General features: G+C 43.6%; 2 pseudogenes; one reads left to right on the forward strand and one right to left on the reverse strand.

The window, feature by feature from the left end:
- The first annotated feature begins 1,083 nt into the window (after positions 1-1,083).
- Positions 1,084-3,831, forward strand: LOC135567029 (G2/mitotic-specific cyclin-B2-like; annotated as a pseudogene).
- Positions 3,832-7,662: 3,831 nt separating this feature from the next.
- On the reverse strand, positions 7,663-22,040 carry LOC135567028 (unconventional myosin-Ie-like; annotated as a pseudogene).
- Between the last annotated feature and the right edge of the window lie 3,485 nt (positions 22,041-25,525).

Below are 25,525 nucleotides of genomic sequence, written 5' to 3' on the forward strand. Positions count from 1 at the left end.
TTAAGGGACATGCATATACTTACAATTCTAACAGCTTTTTTGTTAGTAGAGCATTTAACCGTCTTAAAATACAGTTCAATTTCTTTTTGTAGGATACGAAAATGTGGTTTTCTGTTTGTAAATTTACATTTGTGTATATGAAATTTGGCCAAAAGAATAATGAAATTAATTACATAAAAATGATTCCGCTTATTTCTATTGTATGTAAAGAATCCAAACAGTACATCTCTCCACAATAGTGTAAAATCTTCATAAATGTGTTCAATTATAAACCTACTGATGTCTTGCCACAGTTTTCTTACATGCATACAATGCCAAAAAAGATGGCAGGATAGTATTTATGAATAATTTTAAAGGAAACTTCCTTAATTTTGTTAACAAGTAGGTATGTTTGTGGCAACATCCAAACTTTTTTCCAACAGATATTATCAATAAATCCATTCCAGTAAGGCATGACATAAGGTATAGATACAACATCCTGCTGAAACAAGGATCGTATCGCTCTGTTGTTGAATGGACCAAAAGAGAAACAAATCTTTCCTACTGATGAGTCAACAGGGTCAATAGAAGGTAGGCTCTGAGGGTCAGGTCTTGACATGTTCCTGAATAACATTGCAACATCTGAGGGAATGGCATCTAAAACAATTGCAAAATCTTTAAGTGTTACAGGGACCTTGTAAAGTGATGAGAGTTCTTTATAACTGAGTAAAAGACCCTCTGCATTTACCAGTTGGCTCACCAATAGGATATTATTTCTGAACCAATATTCTAAAAACAGAGAGGTATTTTTATACAATATATCCCGATTATTCCATATATAATATCTGTGTGGAGAAAAATTGTGTTTATAAATTAAGGACCATGACAAGAAAACCTGCCGATGAAAAGCAGAAAGTTTCACTGGAACTTTGTCAATATTATAATTGCAAAACAACATGAAGTTAAGGCCACCAAAAGTAGAGAAGACATGATGAGGAATACAATTCCAGATAGAAGTGGGTCTTCTATCATAGATATCCATTCTGATTGTGACTGTGCGACGTCATTCTTGATTCCTCTTTGGCAACCAATGAAAGAGATGCATTCTATGATGCTGAATCCAATTAGAATCAACAGAGCGGTATTTGAATGACTGTGGATTGGTTCTTTGACACTTCTCACTTGGGCTTTTTGCCGATTATAGCTGGCTATCTAGCTGCCTTGGTTTTAACCAAGCGTGACGATGTCATTAGAAGTTCGTTCTGCGGTAACTTTTTACAATCTGGACTAGCTAATGTGTTTTTGTGTGCATGTAACTCACAGCTAACGTTACTGGCGATATGTAGTTATATTTTAGCTAGCTAGCCAATGTGCTATCTAGTAGGTAAACGTTAAGCAACTAGGAAATAAATGCTGGAAAACGAGCGTATGTTTTGCCTAAAATATAGTTACGTAAACCGGGCAAAAACATTTAGCTAGGTAAGCTAAGGTTACCTAGTGTAATTGCTCATGGCTAAATAATGTGTCATTAGCTGCCGACGTTAGCCGTCGCTTGCTAACTAACATGACAAAACTGCAGACTTTTAATTAGATATGTTTTATGTTCACTTTTTTTTTTTTTTGGGGGGTCTTCAACAGTTAAGGAACGCAGACAACCCAACACTAATGGGAAAAGCAAACGTAGCTGGAGCAGGAAGGGCTGTGCTTGGAGAGCTGTCCAACTTTCCCAATGCTTGCAAAGCGGTGCCGTTCAAGGTATGTTGTCTTACACGCTGTTGTTTGGTCCATTGTCTGTCTGATTTCACTAGTTACTCTTTTGCACACTAGTATTTCTACTTGCACATCTATCACTCCAGTGTTAATTTACTGAATTGTAATTACTTCGCTACTATGGCCTATTTATTGCCTTCTCTCCTTGCGCTATTTGCTCACACAGTATATAGACTTTTTCTATTGTGGTGTTGGCTGTACGTTTGTTTATTCCATGTGTAACTCTGTTTTGTCACACTGCTTTGCTTTATCTTGGCCAGGTCGCAGTTGTAAATGAGAACTTGTTCTGAACTGGCCTACCTGGTTACATAAAGGTGAATTATTTTTTTAAGTTCTCAAACATGCTTCTCTATACTCTCTACAGAAGACCATTCCTGCCAAGACTTCAACCAAACAATCTATTAACCAACAAGACCAGCTAGCAGCTGTTTGGCCTCAAGTTCCTCAGCCTGAAGTGTATGCTAACGTGTCCATGAAGGAAGAGGAATTGTGCCAGGCGTTCTCAAGCTCTGCTTGCTGTAGAAGACATTGATGAAGGGGATTCAGACCTGCCACAACTGTGCTCTGAATATATAAAGGATATATATGGATATCTGCAGCGCCTTGAGGTAACTTGTGTTTTCTCTAGGCTAACATGGTGATGACTCGTTAAATATTTTGTACTGGTCTCCAAGACAATCTTGAAATGTCTCTCAACAGACCCAGCAGTCTGTTCGGGCCAAGTACATGAGTGGCTATGAGATCAATGGACGCATGCGTGCTCTCTGATTGACTGGCTAATTCAGGTGCACTCCAGGTTCCAGCTATTGCAGGAGACTCTCTATCTGACGGTGGCCATCCTGGATCGCTTTTTCTTCAGGGTAAGCCTTGGCGTATCTGTGTCATATATATACACTTTTTTTTTTTTTTTAACCCTTCTACTATCTAGGTGCAAACTATTGGCCGCAAGAAGCTCCAGCTGGTTGGTGTGACTGCCATGTTGTTGGCCCAAGTATGAAGAGATGTATTCCCCGGAGATAGGTGATTTTGTTTACATCACAGACAATGCATTCACCAAGGCCCATATTCGGGAGATGGAGCAGCTGATTCTGCGAAGTCTGAACTTTGAGCTTGGACGGCCTCTACCCCTGCACTTCCTCAGGAGAGCCTCAAGGCTGGCAATGTAGGCTACTCAATGACATGCATGTTTTCATACAATTTTCTTTATGGGTGTGGTTATTCAAAATCGCCCCATCAACATTAACTGCAACTATTTGTTAGAGGTGGAAAAGCCAACCACTGACTGGTTACCAGAAGGTTACAGTAATACCAGTCGTTGTCTTTTCAGGCTGACGTTGAGAAAGCACACATTAGCAAAGTACCTCATGGAACTGACCCTCCTTGACTATGACATGGTGCACTACCATCCTTCTGAGATTGCTGCTGCTGCCTTGTGCCTCTCCCAGCTGCTGCTTGATGAGCGCAACTGGGTAAGGTTCTGTTTTGTGGCAATTACTGTGATGGTCCACTCTGTGTATCAGAAATAAATTACAGAATTCAACCTGGTTTGGTGCTAGCAACAGATATGGTCTGTTTTTACTATTGTGTCCACTCCCTGTGCAGACACCAACACAGGAGCACTACTCTACCTATAATGAGAACCACCTCAAGCCAATCATGGAGCACATTGCCAAAAACATAGTTTCTGTCAATGAAGGGCGAACAAGGCTTCAGGTAAGAGGTCCTCTGATGGCTTGACCTTGTTGTGCCCCTAATCTTGTACAATTTGGGTAAATTGATACATGTCACCTCTTGGAAAAAACCATTGAGTAATTGTGTTCCAGACTGTCAAGAACAAGTATTCAAGCAGCCGACTTATGAGGATCAGCCTCATCCCTCAGCTGAAGTCTACCTTTGTAAATTACATGGCTGCTGCTCTGCTCCCATAACTTAAACCTAATGTCATGACGTGAATGCCGACTAAGTCTGCTGCACTTTATTTTTAAGGAAATCCATTGTGAGATGGTCTTTTGGACTGCTGCTTTTAAGTACATGTAAATATTTAACTTTTTACAAATAAACCTTGTTTTGAACCCTTTGAAATATATCTAGATGTGTTATGTTTTTAAACATTGATGTGTAGCAATTAAGTTTTAGTCACTGTTAAATGGACAATAAAAGCCACGCAGCCTGGTGGTTACAATTTTATTCTTACGGAGTATCGATGGGTAAACACCACCTAACAGAAGTATAACTTTATGGGCCTGCCATTTTTATTCAGACATTTAACTTTAGTACAGCTTGTTCCTACTGCAGGATTTATAGCCCAGTGTTCCTGAACACAGCTGCACCAGGATGTTGCAGCTTGTAATGTAGCATAGTCCCAGATCTGTTTGCATGTACAGTTGTCAAAGCTACAAACATCTGGGACCAGGTGATAATTAGTAGGAAAGGAGTTTCCTGACCAGCTAGGGCAGAACAGGATAGAGGCCAGTTAAACCATTAATGCAGATTAACTTGCACAACTCTGCCACAGTTCAAGCCTGAAGAAAGCTTTTTAGGGCTCTCTTCACTCCATAGCGCTAAAGATGATTGGCAATTAGACAACATTCATGGTAAATGCGTCATGTCAGCTCAATTTACCATTATTTCAGAGCGTCCAATGCTTTTATGGATTGAATCCAGACCTAAATGATTATGCACAGTGATACAAACATTGGAAACCAGAAAGAAAATATTGTTCAGTGCCATAAGCATGTGAAGTCAGTGGAATTTTTACTTTCATTTGAAAGAATGCCATTCACCCAGACTGTGCACTTAAATCTACATGGAATACAATATCAAAAGCAGAGAACTTTGAATTAAATCCTGCAGTGAAACACTTAAATTGTAACAAAGTATTGACTTAATTCCTAAATGTCATGAGATGCACATACAGTATATCTATGTAAACAAATTATCCTCTAGTTTGGCAATCTTTCAAAACATCCAAGGATAACTAGCTGTGGCAGGAGTTACCAGTCTGTCCAAGTTAGTACCTGTAGCTACTGATAAAGTGCTTATAAACCAGACAATGCAGTGTGGCCCAAGAGTTCTGGAAATAAGAGCAGGGGGATTCCTGAAGACAACCTTTGTCACACTGCATTTCCTTTTCCCGAAAGTGATTGCATCCGTTTTGATTAATAAGAGTTGGTTATCAAACACATTCGATCATTGTTTTTCTAGGGAAATGCATTGCCGAAGTTAATAAAATCACAGTGCAATGAACTTAATGTCCATTTATGTAAAAATTTGTCAACATTTCTATAGCCAATACCATCTAAATTCATCTTAGCAGCACAAATCCCCATTGAAAACAATATTGAACAGAGACAGTGGCTTCTTGAAACAACCCGAACTCATGTTAAAACCATTCATTTCCAAAATGAGAAATGTAATTACAACCTGGTTCCACATATCATGCATCCAAAATATCATCACAAAACCATAGCGAAGTGAAAAAGGGGAAGGGAGACTGTAGAAAGCTATATAAATACAATAAATAGTTTTGTTCAGTGCTCACAGGGATTGAGTAGCGATTTGCCCCTGGACAAAAGTATTGTCCTCAGATCCCCATAAAAATAGAACTTCATTGAAAGCCTGACGCTCCTCTTGCCTGTCCAGAATAACAGGAAGTTACATCCAGAAGGCTACAATGCAGGAGTGGAGAAAATGTCAGTTTCTCTTCTCGGGTCTCACAAAATCTCTTTTGTTTGATAGCTCTATCTCCGGTGTGTACTTCTCTCCTGGTGATTGACATGCAGCTCCTAGATCTTGCTGACGTAGTTGTTGGGAACAGGCCTTGCTTTGCCCGTAGCCTCCCGTCCACCAGCCAGAAGCATCTGATCAAGAAAGAAGACTTAGTTTACAGTGGGACATTTAAAAAAAAATGTTAAAGAGTTAAATTGCAAATGTTTTGTGCACCCCGCACCAAACCAAATTCAATAATTGTCCCTTTGTGCAATGATGTGATTTCTGCCTCCTGTGTATTACCTTCCTTGATGACGTCGATGACGTCGTCTGCATTGAAGCTGAGCTCATCTGTGTCCTGAGCATCATAGGCATAAAGGGCTTTGCACTGGGGAACCTGGGGCTTGGGTTTGGGGGCAGGTTTGGGTCGCCCCCTCCTGGGGGGTGGTCTACTGACCGACTGTCTTTGGACACTGAGGAATAAAGAGAAAGACAACAGGAGCGAGCTTTAGTTATCAAAGAAAAGAAAGTCTCCTATCCTTCATTAGTGTGACACTATTCTACTGGCTGACTAGAACACTACAGCCAGTCATTAGGAAAGCTGGTGATTGTGTGGCTTTAGCAAAGGATGTGAAGTTATCGATATTGGGATAAAGAACATACCATGTGAGTTTGGTAGTTATTATTGGATTGGTGCTTACTCCATTGTTTCTTTCAAAGACACATAACTAGATAGAAATTGATATGCTCAGTTCTACCACAAGATGGCGAGCCATCCCATAAATTTGTCTCAGTACCAACACTATTAGTGCCTTTCCAATTAGGATTTACTCCAGTGTTTTACCCAGAAGGCTCAGACTTTTCTGTTTCCATCTACGTGGGCCGGCACCCATGTCTCACTGGGCCATGGCTCTGGCAGACCTGCTCTGCATGGGAGCCAAGGCAAGGCCCTGGGTACTTTTCAGCTGGTACTTACAGTACATAACAATGGCTAACAGTGAACTTTAACACCTTCTCACAAAGCAATAGTTTTGAAAGATGCAGAGGTGGTTGATTATGCGCAACACAAGTCTAGTGTCATACTAAAGGCTAGTTATTGTGGAAACAACATTAGAGCTCACATTAGCATAACACACTGGTAAGCCCATGGTGTGGGGTTAAGTATCATTGGAAATCACCACATGGTATTATGGAGTGTAAAACACTGGAAAGTTGTTTGTATATACAGTGAATTAACTTGAGAAAGCTAGAGATGAAAAATACATACACCTTCACAAAGTCAACCAACAAGCAAACGATCACACCAAATGAATCACCAATAAAAAAAGTTATATCTTGCTTCCCCAAGATTTGTATCCAGGATATCTCAAAATCATTGAGACATACCCAATCAGCTTACACCAGAGCTAATTTTAGGAGAAAAAAAGTAAGCCCAGTCATTTGCAAGCAGCGGGATCTAGCGATATTATATGAGAATAGATTCCATATCATGCCTTTGAAGGTATAATTCTGGAGCAAAATGACTCTTCAACAACAGAATGATTGATAGCATGTTACGGGGCTCAGACTTTTTTCTGTAGTTTCGTCCAATTAGATGATAGGTTTTGCCTTCTTCTGATTCAACATCAGCTGTTAGAGAGATGTCTACAAGCAAGAAGGAGAGCATCTAGCTACAGGAGAGCCAGGGAGAGATATACACATGTCAGTGAGCTGCGCCTGGCTTGGCTAAGGTCTGAACAATCACCCAACACCCCAAACACTCAGACTCACATTCCTCCATTCGAAGCTGTCCGGGTGTCTCCGTTACTATAAAGGAATACATCATCCAAGTTACAGCAGGACTGTGTGTGTGTGCGTTCACACACTGAAACAGCACTGCACAATACTGACACAAACCATGTTACGCACCATACTCATCCTCAGTATTTACATGTTTATGTAAGAGCAAACGTATCTGTATAGTAAGTCATTATAGCTATCAGTTCTTAGGGCTCTGTATTGGGAGGTAATCAGGGCTGTTGGTGCCAGTACTCACCCTGCCGCCCCTGGTCAGGGACCTTCAGACAGTCCAGGTTTGGCTGGTTGGGCTTAGGATGGCTGCTGCCTTTCTCCCTCAGAATGACGTTGTTGGGCAGGAAGGGCAGGACCCATTGCCTGTTGACGGAGGCCTCTGATTGGAATGCTGTGAGGCGTTCCTCTGATTGGCTATGTGGTTGGTGTTTTCAGACCACCATTCTGATGGGCAACTGTGACAAAGAGGAAGATGGTTGTCATCAAGTGGAAACAGCTAACTGTTGCTAACTGCTTTATTATGTACAGGGGTGAGGGCCTACATCAGCTAATGATTATTCTACCTGGAGGCCCAGGGGGAGCCCGTGTGGGAGTGTTCTGATGGGTTCTGGACACACTGGAGCGACTCTGAGTGAAGCTCTTCTTGGTGGGACCTACAAAGGGGACTCTAAGTCAGTAAACAGCATGTTTCAGACAACACGAAAAAAACACCATGTCTATTGAATCCTGATGTGGAGGGATGGTACACTACTCCTGTAATACTCACGTGTGTTCTTGGGCAGACCGGCTCCAATGCTGACCTGCAGCGTCTTACTGGAGGGCTTTGTGACAGCCACGTCCCCCTGGCCCTGGACAAACATCACCTGTCTGGAACCGCCTCCACTCAGGAAACCCCAGTTCTCCTTCTTCAGCTTCAGCTCCAGTCTGAGAGACAGAGCAGAGAGCATCTCCCTTACAACCACTGACTCAAACCATCCACTGGAAACTGCCAGAGAAATGTCATCTGTTATCTCAGTACCAAATCAAAAGCAGTATTTCCAGAACTACCCCAGAGTATTGTAAATAATGTTGACCAAAGCTTTGTCTACTTCCACTCCACCCATATATCACACTGTCTGTTTAAAATGCATGTTTGTGTTTTACAGCACGTACGTGGTGCCAAACTTGAGCGGCAGCTTCCTCTGGGTCCTCTCCTCGAACCTGCGGGCCAGCAGGCTGATGAACCCCGGTCTTAAAGGTGCACTCCAGCAGGCTGTCATACTCCTGCTCATGCAGGATCAGCAGGTCGTCCTGCATCGTGCTGAGGGACAGGGACAGACCAATCAGTTGGGACTGGGGAGCAACTTTGTGACATGCACTGTAATGTGACAGATATGAATAAAGTTTGATTTGAACTGATATGTTGGAGGAGGAGCGATTGTGAATTCGACATTCGATTCTATTGTCAGAACACAGATTCTCTCGTCAGGTAAATATAGTACATTTGCATGTAAACGGTCCAGATTAATTATTTTATTTTACCAGGCAAGTCAATTAAGAACAAATTCTTATTTACAATGACGGCCATTTGTTTTGTTGAAGTCACCAGTAAAGACAAATAATACTGACAACATCAGCCCAGAGGTCAGGTCAGCTAAAATTATTACGACCCACATTACTTCATGACCCACTAAGCTTGACATTTGCATATAACCAGCGAGAGACAAAGCAGCAGGTAACTAAGGAGAGAGGGAAACCTGTTCCTGCAACTGACACAGCGATGCACTGTTTCCCCCAATTAACTAAAGTGTTCTCCAATGAGCTTTTTACAATGCCTGCTTTCCCTCCCAGCACCACCTGGTTCATATTACCCACAACCCCCCAATCACTCACAGACTCAAAAGCCTCTACAAAGTCTTCTATAATGTCCCCACCAAAAACAAAGCCCCATGCAAATCATGTGCAAAATTCAACAAGCTATATGATCATACAAGTCCCACACTTACACTCATAATCTAGTTGAGTGTTAAACACAGCTTTGACCAGTCACGTTTTTATTTTTTCCTAGCTGGTTATATGCAAATGTCAAGCTTAGTGGGTCACAGAGTAATGTGGGTCGTAATAATTGACCTGACCTCTGGGCTGATGCTGTCAGTATAATTTGTCTTTACTGGTGACTTCAACAAAACAAATGGCCGTCATTGTAAATAAGAATTAGTTCTTAATGGACCGGCCTGGTATAATAAAGGTAGAATAACATAATGACTCTGAAGCGTACTTTGTAGTTGTGTTCATATTCATACAGCCTTTACACACCCACAAGAGCAGACATATAAAAGAAAGGGCTTTGAATCTTTCCATGTTTGTAATACATGTGACATTTAAAGGAACATGGGGACTTGAGTGATCCTACATGCAGACATTGTAGCTTCTGCAGATAGCTGTAGCTTAACATTGTGGGTTTCTGTGAGCTGACAGAACAATCTCATGTGTAATGGGGGGCTGATTCCTGAGCTGTTTATCAACTTCCCTATTGAGACCCAGTGATTAGTATCTTTTGTACTTGAAAATACCGAAACCCAGATACCATGAATGTACAACCGTTTGGATGACATCACTGACAAGACCAATAGTCTCTATGTACAGTACATTGTGCAACTATCTATTTGTGACCGCTGGTGAAAAGTGTTACACTTTAACTAGCTGGCTTTGCGAGGCCTGGAGTCTGCTGGTCCTGTGTGTTCTTACTGCCTAAGGGGAATAAACACTAAACAGTCAGTATGGGGCTAGTCAGACCCTGCCAGCATCTCCTGGTGCCTAGGACCTGCGTCATAATACCTGAGAGACACAGCCAGGATCTTCTCCACATCAATCCGCCTCTTCAGCACCTCAGTCACCTGACCTTTCTCAGGGCCCTGCTTCACCTTTTCTCTCCCAATCAGGTACATACACTTCGGGGTCAGGATCAAGTCTCTCTTAATGCCCTGGAAACACATATGGACAGAGAGGAGACAAATGGTCATTGGACTAACAATATCAGAAACAAACAAACAGAGAATTCTGCTGCTCAAGACACCTACTTTGAAGCGACGGTCATATTTTGTGACTTTGTCAGCGAAGTCAATCTTTTCCCTCTTGGCCAGGAACTGTCGTAGCTCAGGCCTGTCGTCCATACCGAGGTAGTCCCCCACAAAGTTCCTGTTGAGGCTGTGTCTCCTCCTCTCCTTCCTGTTCACCAGCAGGTCAGAGGCTGGGGATGGACACACGGGGACAGGCAGTCAGACAAGAATGCATACATACAGTCTCAATTCAGTTCATTTTTAGAAGCATTAGACCAAAACCTTGACACTGTTCGACATCTAAGTTTGAATATTAGTCATGATAATTAGACTATTTCGTTTTTTCAAAACGTGATTGTCACTCACCTTCCTCCCTCATCTGAACGTATTTCTTGCGGGCCACATACTTGCGCCAGGCTTTCTGGATGGCCCTGGCGTGGCTGTCAAACTTACGTTCCCTCGTTTCCTCCAACAGGAAGAGCTGTAGAAAGAGGCACAGATATTAAAACATTTATACCTGAACAACCTGCCACAGCAAAACATACTGTGCCTACCTCAGTGTACAGACCCACCCAAATACAATGGCAGGGATGACAGAACAGACATACTGTGCCTACCTCAGTGTACAGACCCACCCAAATACAATGGCAGGGATGACAGAACAGACATACTGTGCCTACCTCAGTGTACAGACCCACCCAAATACAATGGCAGGGATGACAGAACAGACATACTGTGCCTACCTCAGTGTACAGACCCACCCAAATACAATGGCAGGGATGACAGAACAGACATACTGTGCCTACCTCAGTGTACAGACCCACCCAAATACAATGGCAGGGATGACAGAACAGACATACTGTTAATGCTTGAAGAAATCTGAATAGACAAACACAATTCCAAGTCGTCAGGTTTTTCCAAATTCCTATCAGTATATAATAGCATAAAACTATAATGTATAACACTGACTAAATGGGTTATGGATAGATAAGCCATCCAGTGAAAGGAGCCTTACCTAATACACTATTTTCTCCAATGTCCAGACCCATATACATTAGTAACAGTGCTATGGGTGGGTGGGCTATCAAGTCCTAAACCCACCCTGGCTCTGCTCCCTCCTTCTCATTTCCTGATGGGCCCCCAGACACCCAGCATCAAATCTCCCCCTGCCCTGTCCCAGACTAAACACCATGCCCACTCACGTGCCACACCCTGGCACAGGCCACACCGCTGGCACAGGCCAGACAGGCTCGGTCTTGTCCTATCACTTTACATCAAATTACCCTTTAGTTACTAAACACATTCAAACTAGATCCGAATGTCAAATCAAATTGAAGTTTATTGGTGACATGCACACGGAACAGTGAAATGCCTGCTTGTTAATGCTCCTCAACAATGCAGTAAAATAACAATCAAAATGTTACCATTTCATTTGAAAAAGAGTAATAAAAACAAGTATGAGTTCATAATAGAATATAAAGTATGATTGATTTATAAAATGAAGACTGCTTTATACATGTGCAAAATAAAAATGGGGAAAAACAAAAGTGAGGATAAAAATGACTATGAAAGACCGTTGAAGAGAATGTGGAGCCAGTGTTTAATCTGGGCTGGGAGTGTGTTTAATCTGGGCTGGGAGTGTGTTTAATCTGGGCTGGGAGTGTGTTTAATCTGGGCTGGGAGTGTGTTTGAGCCACCCAGACCTTTAACTCTGAGCAGCACCTGACAGTGTGACACCTCTGACAGTGTCTCGCAGGGTTATCCATTAGCACTTGTGAGATGGTCTACTCTGAAAGAGAGTGATTCTACTCTTGGCCTGGACTCAAACTATGTCATCTAATTGTATGAAGAGAAAAAAAATGATTTAGCCATAAACTAATGACTTCGTGTCAGCGTCTTATCAGAGGGAGTTTTGTTTTGAGAAGCCTGGCAGCTGGGTAATCGCAGGGTCCGCCCCTGTGTGATATTTGTGTTTCATAAGCACACATCAGTCACATCGGCTCAGGAGGGCAATGAGGGGAGAGGGGATGGGGAACTTGGCAGTCTGCTGCTGAAATCACACAAGGCCTGATTCAGGACTATGTAATGTATCTTCACGCATGTGTGTACAGATGTCAATAAGTGATCTCACAGGCTAGCCACAAGCACAGCTTTCATTGGAGCAGTGGGAAAAAGTGCAGTTACGGTGGAAAAAACACCCTCCAATGTCCCACCACCTCCTTGACCACAGACTCGCACTTGTGTATGAGTTCCAGTGTAGTGTTGACTCAACAGCTCTGACGTGGGCACCAGAGCGGTGTCTAACCCGCTCCCCAATCACACATATACTGACATGTTCCTGCATACTACATTACTACCTTTTATGGTGTGCAGTCTAAAAACTCTTTGAGTCTTGGATTTCTCTCCTGACAACAGAATTATTGCATGCCAACGCACATGTCAACAACACCATGGCAGCCTGCAGCCTATGAGAGGTCTAATTCTACGCCTGTTCTAACCTATTAGAAGAAAGTTAGGTATGTGGTATTTTCATTGGACGAAGGCAGGTTGGTGGTACAGTTTCATGGAATGGGTATACTTACTGGAAGAGGCCAGTTTACAGTACATATTCACTGTATGTTGGCAGGTCAGAGAGGAGTAGTCTAACTGTATAAAAGGCAGGTCAGAGAGAGGAGTAGTCTAACTGTATAAAAGGCAGGTCAGAGAGAGGAGTAGTCTAACTGTATAAAAGGCAGGTCAGAGAGTGGAGTAGTCTAACTGTATAAAAGGCAGGTCAGAGAGAGGAGTAGTCTAACTGCATGTAGGCAGGTCAGAGAGGAGTAGTCTAACTGTATGTAGGCATGTCAGAGAGAGGAGTAGTCTAACTGTATGTAGGCATGTCAGAGAGGAGTACTCTAACTGTATAAAAGGCAGGTCAGAGAGAGGAGTAGTCTAACTGTATAAAAGGCAGGTCAGAGAGAGGAGTAGTCTAACTGTATAAAAGGCAGGTCAGAGAGAGGAGTAGTCTAACTGTATGTAGGCAGGTCAGAGAGAGGAGTAGTCTAACTGTATGTAGGCATGTCAGAGAGAGGAGTAGTCTAACTGTATGTAGGCATGTCAGAGAGAGGAGTAGTCTAACTGTATGTAGGCATGTCAGAGATGGGCGGTGCAGGTCAGGAGAGGTGGTACAACTGCATATGTAAGGCAGGTCAGAGAGGAGTAGTCTAACTGTATGTAGGCAGGTCAGAGAGAGGAGTAGTCTAACTGTATAAAAGGCAGGTCAGAGAGAGGAGTAGTCTAACTGTATAAAAGGCAGGTCAGAGAGAGGAGTAGTCTAACTGTATAAAAGGCAGGTCAGAGAGAGGAGTAGTCTAACTGTATGTAGGCAGGTCAGAGAGAGGAGTAGTCTAACTGTATGTAGGCATGTCAGAGAGAGGAGTAGTCTAACTGTATGTAGGCATGTCAGAGAGAGGAGTAGTCTAACTGTATGTAGGCATATCAGAGAGAGGATTAGTCTAACTGTATGTAGGCATGTCAGAGAGAGGAGTAGTCTAACTGTATGTAGGCAGGTCAGAGAGGAGTAGTCTAACTGTATGTAGGCAGGTCAGAGAGAGGAGTAGTCTAACTGTATGTAGGCAGGTCAGAGAGAGGAGTAGTCTAACTGTATAAAAGGCAGGTCAGAGAGAGGAGTAGTCTAACTGTATGTAGGCAGGTCAGAGAGAGGAGTAGTCTAACTGTATGTAGGCAGGTCAGAGAGAGGAGTAGTCTAACTGTATGTAGGCAGGTCAGAGAGAGGAGTAGTCTAACTGTATGTAGGCATGTCAGAGATGGGCGGTGCAGGTCAGAGAGGAGTAGTCTAACTGTATGTAGGCATATCAGAGAGAGGAGTAGTCTAACTGTATGTAGGCAGGTCAGAGAGAGGAGTAGTCTAACTGTATAAAAGGCAGGTCAGAGAGGAGTAGTCTAACTGTATAAAAGGCAGGTCAGAGAGAGGAGTAGTCTAACTGTATGTAGGCAGGTCAGAGAGGAGTAGTCTAACTGTATAAAAGGCAGGTCATAGAGAGGAGTAGTCTAACTGTATGTAGGCAGGTCAGAGAGAGGAGTAGTCTAACTGTATAAAAGGCAGGTCAGAGAGAGGAGTAGTCTAACTGTATAAAAGGCAGGTCAGAGAGAGGAGTAGTCTAACTGTATAAAAGGCAGGTCAGAGAGAGGAGTAGTCTAACTGTATAAAAGGCAGGTCAGAGAGAGGAGTAGTCTAACTGTATGTAGGCAGGTCAGAGAGAGGAGTAGTCTAACTGTATGTAGGCAGGTCAGAGAGAGGAGTAGTCTAACTGTATGTAGGCAGGTCAGAGAGAGGAGTAGTCTAACTGTATGTAGGCAGGTCAGAGAGAGGAGTAGTCTAACTGTATAAAAGGCAGGTCAGAGAGAGGAGTAGTCTAACTGTATAAAAGGCAGGTCAGAGAGAGGAGTAGTCTAACTGTATAAAAGGCAGGTCAGAGAGAGGAGTAGTCTAACTGTATAAAAGGCAGGTCAGAGAGAGAGTAGTCTAACTGTATAAAGGCAGGTCAGAGAGAGGAGTAGTCTAACTGTATGTAGGCAGGTCAGAGAGAGGAGTAGTCTAACTGTATGTAGGCAGGTCAGAGAGAGGAGTAGTCTAACTGTATGTAGGCAGGTCAGAGAGAGGAGTAGTCTAACTGTATGTAGGCATGTCAGAGAGAGGAGTAGTCTAACTGTATGTAGGCAGATCAGAGAGGAGTAGTCTTAACTGCATGTAGGCAGGTCAGAGAGAGGAGTAGTCTAACTGTATAAAAGGCAGGTCAGAGAGGAGTAGTCTAACTGTATAAAAGGCAGGTCAGAGAGAGGAGTAGTCTAACTGTATAAAAGGCAGGTCAGAGAGAGGAGTAGTGTAACTGTTTGTAGGCAGGTCAGAGAGAGGAGTAGTCTAACTGTACGTAGGCATGTCAGAGAGAGGAGTAGTCTAACTGTATGTAGGCTAATGTATAAAAGGCAGGTCAGAGAGAGTAGTCTAACTGTATAAAGGCAGGTCAGAGAGATGTCAGAGAGAGGGAGTAGTCTAACTGTATAAAAGGCAGGTCAGAGAGAGGAGTAGTCTAACTGTATGTAGGCATATCAGAGAGAAGGAGTAGTCTAACTGTATAAAGGGCATATCAGAGAGAGGAGTAGTCTAACTGTAGAGGGGCAGGTCAGAGAGAGGAGTAGTCTAACTGTATGTAGGCAGGTCAGAGAGGAGTAGTCTAACTGTATGTAGGCAGGTCAGAGAGAGGAGTAGTCTAACTGTATGTAGGCATGTCAGAGGATGCTCCAACTGTATGGTGCAGGTCAGAGAGGAGTAGTCTAACTGTATGTAGGCATATCAGGAGAGAGTAGTAGTCTAACTGTATAAAAAGGCAGGTCAGAACTGCATGTAAAAGGCAGGTCAGAGAGAGGAGAAGTCTAACTGTATAAAGGCAGGTCAGGTCAGAGAGGAGTAGTCTAACTGTATGTAGGCAGGTCAGAGAGAGGAGTAGTCTAACTCAGAGAGGAGTAGTCTAACTGTATAAAAGGCAGGTCAGGGAGAGAGGAGTAGTCTAACTGTATGTAGGCAGGTCAGAGAGAGGAGTCTAACTGTATAAAGCAGGTCTAACTGTAATGTAGGGCAGGTCAGAGAGAGGAGTAGTCTAACTGTATGTAGGCATGTCAGAGAGAGGAGTAGTCTAACTGTATGTAGGCATGTCAGAGATGGGCAGTGCAGGTCAGAGAGGAGTAGTCTAACTGTATGTAGGCATGTCAGAGATGGGGCGGTAGGCAGGTCAGAGAGAGTAGTCTTAACTGCATGTAGGCAGGTCAGAGAGAGGAGTAGTCTAACTGTATAAAGGCAGGTCAGAGAGGAGTAGTCTAACTGTATAAAAGGCAGGTCAGAGAGAGAGGAGTAGTCTAACTGTATAAAAAGGCAGGTCAGAGAGAGGAGTAGTCTAACTGTATAAAAAAGGCAGGTCAGAGAGAGAGGAGTAGTCTAACTGTATAAAAAGGCAGGTCAGAGAGGAGTAGTCTAAATGTAGGCAGGTCCAGTCTGTATAAAAGGCAGGTCAGAGAGAGGAGTAGTCTAACTGTATGTAGGCAGGTCAGAGAGAGGAGTAGTCTAACTGTATAAAAGGCAGGTCAGAGAGAGGAGTAGTCTAACTGTATGTAGGCAGGTCAGAGAGGAGTAGTCTAACTGTATAAAAGGCAGGTCAGAGAGAGAGTAGTCTAACTGTAGGGCAGGAAGCAGTCAGAGAGGAGTAGTCTAACTGTATGTAGGCAGGTCAGAGAGAGGAGTAGTCTAACTGGTAATGTAGGCATGTCAGAGAGAGGAGTAGTCTAACTGTATGTAGGCATGTCAGAGAGAGGAGTAGTCTAACTGTATGTAGCCCTAACTGTATGTCAGAGAGAAGAGTAGTCTAACTGTATGTAGGCATGTCAGAGATGGGCGGTCCAGGTCAGAGAGAGGAGTAGTCTAACTGTATGTAGGCAGGTCAGAGAGAGGAGTAGTCTAACTCTATGTAGGCATATCAGAGAGAGGAGTAGTCTAACTGTATGTGTAGGCATGTCAGAGGAGAGGATTAGGTCTAGTCTTAAATGTATGTAGGCATGTCAGAGAGGAGTAGTCTAACTGTATAGCTGCCGAGGAGTAGTCTAACTGGTCAGGAAAAGGCAGGTCAGTCAAGAGAGGAGTAGTCTAACTGTATGCCAGGCATGTCAGAGAGAGGAGTAGTCTAACTGTATGTAGGCAGGTCAGAGAGAGGAGTACTCTAACTATAAAAGGCAGGTCAGAGGCAGTAGCTGTATAAAAGGCAGGTCAGAGAGGAGTAGTCTAACTGTATGTAGGCAGGTCAGAGAGAGGAGTAGTCTAACTGTATGTAGGCATGTCAGAGATGGGCGGTGCAGGTCAGAGAGGAGTAGTCTAACTGTATGTAGGCATATCAGAGAGAGGAGTAGTCTAACTGTATGTAGGCATATCAGAGAGAGGAGTAGTCTAACTGTATAAAAGGCAGGTCAGAGAGGAGTAGTCTAACTGTATGTAGGCAGGTCAGAGAGGAGTAGTCTTAAATGCATGTAGGCAGGTCAGAGAGAGGAGTAGTCTAACTGTATGTAGGCATGTCAGAGAGGAGTACTCTAACTGTATAAAAGGCAGGTCAGAGAGAGGAGTAGTCTAACTGTATAAAAGGCAGGTCAGAGAGGAGTAGTGTAACTGTACGTAGGCATGTCAGAGAGAGGAGTAGTCTAACTGTATGTAGGCATGTCAGAGAGAGGAGTAGTCTAACTGTATGTAGGCAGGTCAGAGAGGAGTAGTCTAACTGTATGTAGGCATATCAGAGAGAGGAGTAGTCTAACTGTATGTAGGCATGTCAGAGAGAGGAGTAGTCTAACTGTATGTAGGCAGGTCAGAGAGGAGTAGTCTAACTGTATGTAGGCATATCAGAGAGAGGAGTAGTAGTCTAACTGTATGTAAGGCAGGTCAGAGAGAGGAGTAGTCTAACTGTATAAAAGGCAGGTCAGAGAGAGAGTAGTCTAACTGTATGTAGGCAGGTCAGAGAGAGGAGTAGTCTAACTGTATGTAGGCATGTCAGAGATGGGCGGTGCAGGTCAGAGAGGAGTAGTCTAACTGTATGTAGGCATGTCAGAGAGAGGAGTAGTCTAACTGTATGTAGGCAGGTCAGAGAGGAGTAGTCTTAACTGCATGTAGGCAGGTCAGAGAGAGGAGTAGTCTAACTGTATAAAAGGCAGGTCAGAGAGGAGTAGTCTAAATGTATGTAGGCAGGTCAGAGAGAGGAGTAGTCTAACTGTATAAAGGCAGGTCAGAGAGGAGTAGTCTAACTGTATAAAAGGCAGGTCAGAGAGAGGAGTAGTCTAACTGTATAAAAGGCAGGTCAGAGAGAGGAGTAGTCTAACTGTATAAAAGGCAGGTCAGAGAGAGGAGTAGTCTAACTGTATAAAAGGCAGGTCAGAGAGGAGTAGTCTAACTGTATGTAGGCAGGTCAGAGAGAGGAGTAGTCTAACTGTATGTAGGCAGGTCAGAGAGAGGAGTAGTCTAACTGTATGTAGGCATGTCAGAGAGAGGAGTAGTCTAACTGTATGTAGGCAGGTCAGAGAGAGGAGTAGTCTAACTGTATGTAGGCAGGTCAGAGAGAGGAGTAGTCTAACTGTATAAAAGGCAGGTCAGAGAGGAGTAGTCTAACTGTATGTAGGCAGGTCAGAGAGAGGAGTAGTCTAACTGTATAAAAGGCAGGTCAGAGAGAGGAGTAGTCTAACTGTATGTAGGCAGGTCAGAGAGAGGAGTAGTCTAACTGTATGTAGGCAGGTCAGAGAGAGGAGTAGTCTAACTGTATAGGCACACAGAGAGCGGAGTAGTCTAACTGTATGGCAGTCAGAGGAGTAGTCTAACTGTATGTAGGCAGGTCAGAGAGAGGAGTAGTCTAACTGTATAAAAGGCAGGTCAGAGAGAGGAGTAGTCTAACTGTATAAAAGGCAGGTCAGAGAGAGGAGTAGTCTAACTGTATAAAAGGCAGGTCAGAGAGAGGAGTAGTCTAACTGTATGTAGGCAGGTCAGAGAGAGGAGTAGTCTAACTGTATGTAGGCAGGTCAGAGAGAGGAGTAGTCTAACTGTATGTAGGCAGGTCAGAGAGAGGAGTAGTCTAACTGTATGTAGGCAGGTCAGAGAGAGGAGTAGTCTAACTGTATGTAGGCAGGTCAGAGAGGAGTAGTCTAACTGTATGTAGGCAGGTCAGAGAGGAGTAGTCTAACTGTATGTAGGCATGTCAGAGAGAGGAGTAGTCTAACTGTATGTAGGCATGTCAGAGAGAGGAGTAGTCTAACTGTATGTAGGCATGTCAGAGAGAGGAGTAGTCTAACTGTATGTAGGCATGTCAGAGAGAGGAGTAGTCTAACTGTATGTAGGCAGGTCAGAGAGGAGTAGTCTAACTGTATGTAGGCAGGTCAGAGAGAGGAGTAGTCTAACTGTATGTAGGCAGGTCAGAGAGAGGAGTAGTCTAACTGTATAAAAGGCAGGTCAGAGAGGAGTAGTCTAACTGTATGTAGGCAGGTCAGAGAGAGGAGTAGTCTAACTGTATGTAGGCATGTCAGAGAGAGGAGTAGTCTAACTGTATGTAGGCATGTCAGAGAGAGGAGTAGTCTAACTGTATGTAGGCAGGTCAGAGAGAGGAGTAGTCTAACTGTATAAAAGGCAGGTCAGAGAGAGGAGTAGTCTAACTGTATAAAAGGCAGGTCAGAGAGAGGAGTAGTCTAACTGTATAAAAGGCAGGTCAGAGAGAGGAGTAGTCTAACTGTATGTAGGCAGGTCAGAGAGAGGAGTAGTCTAACTGTATGTAGGCAGGTCAGAGAGAGGAGTAGTCTAACTGTATGTAGGCAGGTCAGAGAGAGAGTAGTCTAACTGTATGTAGGCAGGTCAGAGAGAGGAGTAGTCTAACTGTATGTAGGCATGTCAGAGAGAGGAGTAGTCTAACTGTATGTAGGCATGTCAGAGAGAGGAGTAGTCTAACTGTATGTAGGCAGGTCAGAGAGGAGTAGTCTAACTGTATGTAGGCAGGTCAGAGAGAGGAGTAGTCTAACTGTATAAAAGGCAGGTCAGAGAGGAGTAGTCTAACTGTATGTAGGCAGGTCAGAGAGGAGTAGTCTAACTGTATGTAGGCAGGTCAGAGAGAGGAGTAGTCTAACTGTATGTAGGCAGGTCAGAGAGAGGAGTAGTCTAACTGTATGTAGGCAGGTCAGAGAGAGGAGTAGTCTAACTGTATGTAGGCAGGTCAGAGAGAGGAGTAGTCTAACTGTATGTAGGCAGGTCAGAGAGAGGAGTAGTCTAACTGTATGTAGGCAGGTCAGAGAGAGGAGTAGTCTAACTGTATGTAGGCATGTCAGAGAGAGGAGTAGTCTAACTGTATGTAGGCAGGTCAGAGAGGAGTAGTCTAACTGTATGTAGGCAGGTCAGAGAGAGGAGTAGTCTAACTGTATGTAGGCAGGTCAGAGAGAGGAGTAGTCTAACTGTATGTAGGCAGGTCAGAGAGGAGTAGTCTAACTGTATGTAGGCAGGTCAGAGAGAGGAGTAGTCTAACTGTATGTAGGCATGTCAGAGAGAGGAGTAGTCTAACTGTATGTAGGCATGTCAGAGAGAGGAGTAGTCTAACTGTATGTAGGCATGTCAGAGAGAGGAGTAGTCTAACTGTATGTAGGCATATCAGAGAGAGGAGTAGTCTAACTGTACGTAGGCAGGTCAGAGAGCGGAGTAGTCTAACTGTATGTAGGCATGTCAGAGAGAGGAGTAGTCTAACTGTATGTAGGCAGGTCAGAGAGGAGTAGTCTAACTGTATGTAGGCAGGTCAGAGAGAGGAGTAGTCTAACTGTATGTAGCCATATCAGAGAGAAGAGTAGTCTAACTGTATGTAGGCAGGTCAGAGAGGAGTAGTCTAACTGTATGTAGGCATATCAGAGAGAGGAGTAGTCTAACTGTACGTAGGCATATCAGAGAGAGGAGTAGTCTAACTGTATGTAGGCAGGTCAGAGAGGAGTAGTCTAACTGTATGTAGGCATGTCAGAGAGGAGTAGTCTAACTGTATGTAGGCATGTCAGAGAGAGGAGTAGTCTAACTGTATGTAGGCATATCAGAGAGAGGAGTAGTCTAACTGTATGTAGGCATATCAGAGAGAGGAGTAGTCTAACTGTATGTAGGCATATCAGAGAGAGGAGGATAGGATAAAGTAATCCTTCTCCCCCTTAAAAGACCTAGATGCACTATTGTAAAGTGGCTGTTCCACTGGATGTCATAAGGTGAAAGCACCAATTTGTAAGTCGCTCTGGATAAGAGCGTCTGCTAAATGACTTAAATGTAAATGTAAAATGTAATGAGTCGTCTAACTGTATGTAGGCATATCAGAGAGAGTAGTAGTCTAACTGTATGTAGGCAGGTCAGAGAGGAGTAGTCTAACTGTATGTAGGCATGTCAGAGAGGAGTAGTCTAACTGTATGTAGGCAGGTCAGAGAGAGGAGTAGTCTAACTGTATGTAGGCAGGTCAGAGAGGAGTAGTCTAACTGTATGTAGGCATGTCAGAGAGGAGTAGTCTAACTGTATGTAGGCAGGTCAGAGAGAGGAGTAGTTAACTGTATGTAGGCATATCAGAGAGAAGAGTAGTCTAACTGTATGTAGGCAGGTCAGAGAGAGGAGTAGTCTAACTGTATGTAGGCAGGTCAGAGAGGAGTAGTCTAACTGTATGTAGGCATGTCAGAGAGGAGTAGTCTAACTGTATGTAGGCAGGTCAGAGAGGAGTAGTTAACTGTATGTAGGCATATCAGAGAGGAGTAGTCTAACTGTATGTAGGCAGGTCAGAGAGAGGAGTAGTCTAACTGTATGTAGGCAGGTCAGAGAGAGGAGTAGTCTAACTGTATGTAGGCAGGTCAGAGAGAGGAGTAGTCTAACTGTATGTAGGCAGGTCAGAGAGAGGAGTAGTCTAACTGTATGTAGGCAGGTCAGAGAGGAGTGAGAACAACTGTATGTAGGCAGGTCAGAGAGGAGTAGTCTAATTGTATGTAGGCAGGTCAGAGAGAGTAGTCCAACGGTGCAGGTCAGAGACGGGGAGTGGTCTTACCGACTCAGGTGCTTTGATGAAGACCTTTGTGCGTCCAAGCTGGAACTGGTCCTGGTCCATGTTGACTGCACGTAGGAGATGAAGAACACCCTGCTTCTCATCTCCACGCCATGTAGGCCATGACTCCTTAGTCAGGATGGCATACCTGAGGAACATAATGAGGGAGAGATAATTAGATGAAGAGAAAAATTGAGAGAAAATCCACAATAAACCCTAATTTAAAAAATGTGGACATGTTGCAGCATTTGCGAGAGATTAAGCATATACTATTGCTATCCTTGTCCTAGATGACGCAAGGGGAGAAGAAAAGAGGCCTGGGGCATATTGAAAATACATTCACCACACCACAAGTCTAACAATACAGTGAACCAAGCTCGAAACTCAGCAGTGCTTTTTCACGATGACTCATTGTAAATTGTGTGTATAAATCTGACAACAGAAGCCCTGAGCTCTCCCTGTGTTCTATAGCAGTGGTTCTCATCAACAGGCTCAACACACCCACAGCCTGTTCCTTTTAGCCTGCCAACACTAACATTAGCAAAATGAACACTTCCCGACTGCCTGCAAATGCCGACCCTGTGTCCTTTTCCTGAGAGAGATGAGAGAGAAACTAGCCTAACCTATGCTGCTGACTGGGATGGGGCATACAGAAACCAACCGCTGTTCTTATTCTGGGAGGGCAGGAAGATAGTGTCACATGAAGAGACTCATACACAGTTCAAGTCAGAAGTTTACATACATAATAAATACATTTAAAAACTCAGTTCTTCACAATCCCTGACATTTAATCTCCTAGTAAATTCCCCGTTTTAGGTCAGGTTAGGATCACCACTTTATTTTAAGAATGTGAAATGTCAGAATAATAGTAATGAGAATGATTTATTTCAGCTTTATTTCTTTCATCATATTCCCAGTGGGTCAGACGATTCCTCCTGACAGAGCTGGTGTAACTGGTTCGTAGGCCTTGCTCGCACATGCTTTTTCAGTTCTGCCCACAAATTTACTATAGGATTGAGGTCAGGGATTTGTGATATTGGCTACTCCAATATCTTGACTTTGTTCTCCTTAAGCCATTTTGTCACAAAGTATGCTTGGGGTCATTGTCCATTTGGAAGACCCATTTGCGAATGCTTTAACTTCCTGTCTGATGTCTTGAGATGTTGCTTCAATATATCCACAGCATTTCCCTTCCTCAGAGGCCATCTATTTTGTGAAGTGCACCAGTCCCTCCGCAGCAAAGCACCCCCACAACATGCTGCCACCCTGTGCTTCACGGTTGGGATGGTGTTCTTATGCTTGCAAGCCTCTTTTTTTCACCAAACATAACGATGGTTATTATGGTCAAACAGTTCTATTTTTTGTTTCATCAGAGCAGAGGACCAAAAGTACGATCTTTGTCCCCATGTGCAGTTGCAAACCGTAGTCTGGCTTTTTATGGCGGTTTTGGAGCAGTGGCTTCTTCGTTTGCTGAGCGGCCTTTCAGGTTATGTTGATATAGGACTCGTTTTACTGTGGATATAGATACTTTTGTACCCGTTTCCTCCAGCATTCCTTCACAAGGTCCTTTTGCTGTTGTTCTGGGATTGAGTTTTGCAGTTTCAGTACGTTCATCACAAGGAGACAGAACGTGTCTTCTTCCTGAGCAGTATGGCGGCTGCGTGGTCCCCCTGGTGTTTATATTTGCATACTATTGTTTGTACAGATGAACATGGTACCTTCAGGCATTTGGAAATGGCTCTCAAGGATGAACCAGACTTGTGGAGATCTACAATTTTTTTTCTGAGGACTTGGCTGATTTCTTTTGATTTTCCCCATGATGTCAAACAAAGAGGTACTGAGTTTGAAGGTAGGCCCTGAAATACATCCACAGGTACACCTCCAATTGACTCAAATTATGTCAATTAGCCTATTAGAAGCTTGACCATGACATTTTCTGGAATTTTCTGCTGTTTAGGTAAAGGCACAGTCAACACCTGAGTTGACTGGAATTGTGATAGTGAATTATAAGTGAAATAATCTGTCGGTAAACAATTGTTAGAAAGCACTACTTGCGCCATGCACAAAGTAGATGTCCTAACCGACTTGCCAAAACTATAGTTTGTTAACAAGAAATTTGTGGAGTGGTTGAAAAACTAGTTTTAAATTACTCCAACCTAAGTGTATGTAAACTTCCGACTTCAACTGTACATATAAACTCAGCAGAAAAAGAAACGTCCTCTCGCTGTCAACTGCGCTTATTTGTATTTGTATAATATTTGTATGAACATAAGATTCAACAACTGAGACATAAACTGAACAAGTTCCACAGACAGAAATGGAATAATGTGTCCCTGAACAAAGGGGGTCAAAATCAAAAGTTGCAGCTCAGTATCTGGTGTTGCCACCAGCTGCATCTAGTACTGCAGTGCATCTCCTCCTCCCTAGCCTTCACCCTCTGATCCAATAGGTCCCAGACGTGAGATCCGGGCTCTTCGCTGGCCATGGCAGAACACTGACATTCCTGTCTTGCAGAAAATCACACACAGAACGAGCAGTGGCATTGTCAAGCAGGAAGGGTACCACATGAGGGAGGAGGATGTCTTCCTGTAACGCACAGCGTTGAGATTGCCTGCAATGACAACAAGCTCAGTCCGATGATGCTGCGACACACCGCCTCCCAGACCAGGACGCACCCTCCACCTCCATCCCGCTCCAGAGTACAGGCCTCGGTGTAACGCTCATTCCTTCGACAATAAAAGCGAATCCGACCATCACTCCCTGGTGAGACAAAACTGCAACTAGTCAGTGAAGAGCACTTTTTGACAGTCCTAGTCTGGTCCATCGACAGGGTTTGTGCCCATAGGCGACGTTGTTGCCAGTGATGTCTGGTGAGGACCTGCCTTACAACAGGTCAACAAGCCCTCAGTCCAGCCTCTCTCAGCCTATTGCAGACAGTCTGAGCACTGATGGAGGGATTGTGCGCTCCTGGTGTAACTCGGGCAGTTGTTGTTGCCATCCTGTACCTGTCCCGCAGGTGTGATGTTCAGATGTACCGATCCTGTGCAGGTGTTGTTACATGTGGTCTGCCACTGTGAGGACAATCAGCTGTCCATCCTGTCTCCCTGTAGTGCCGTCTTGTAGGCGTCTCACAGTACAGTCCTCATGCCTCCTTGCAGCATGCCTAAGGCACGTCTCACGCAGATGAGCAGGGACCTTTGGGCATCTTTCTTTTGGTGTTTTTCAGAGTCAGTAGAAAGGCCTCTTTAGTGTCCTAAGTTTTCATTACTGTGACCTTAATTGCCTACCATCTGTAAGCTGTTAGTGTCTTAATGAACCGCTCCACAGGTGTATGTTCATTAATTGTTTGTGGTTCATTGAACAAGCATGGGAAACGGTGTTTAAACCCTTTACAATGAAGATCTGTGAAGTTATTTGGATTTTTACAAATAATCTTTGAAAGACAGGGTCCTGAAAAAGGGACGTTCCTTTTTTGTTGAGTTTATATATTCTTAGTTCCATTCCTTTCTTAGATTTATGTGTATTGGGCATATGTATATGAAATTGTTAGATATTACTTGCTAGATATTGCTGCACTGTCGAAACTAGAAGCACAAGCATTTCGCCACACTCGCAATAACATCTGCTAAACAC

Source organism: Oncorhynchus nerka, unplaced genomic scaffold (assembly GCF_034236695.1).
Source record: "Oncorhynchus nerka isolate Pitt River unplaced genomic scaffold, Oner_Uvic_2.0 unplaced_scaffold_2710, whole genome shotgun sequence".
Taxonomy (NCBI): domain Eukaryota; kingdom Metazoa; phylum Chordata; class Actinopteri; order Salmoniformes; family Salmonidae; genus Oncorhynchus; species Oncorhynchus nerka.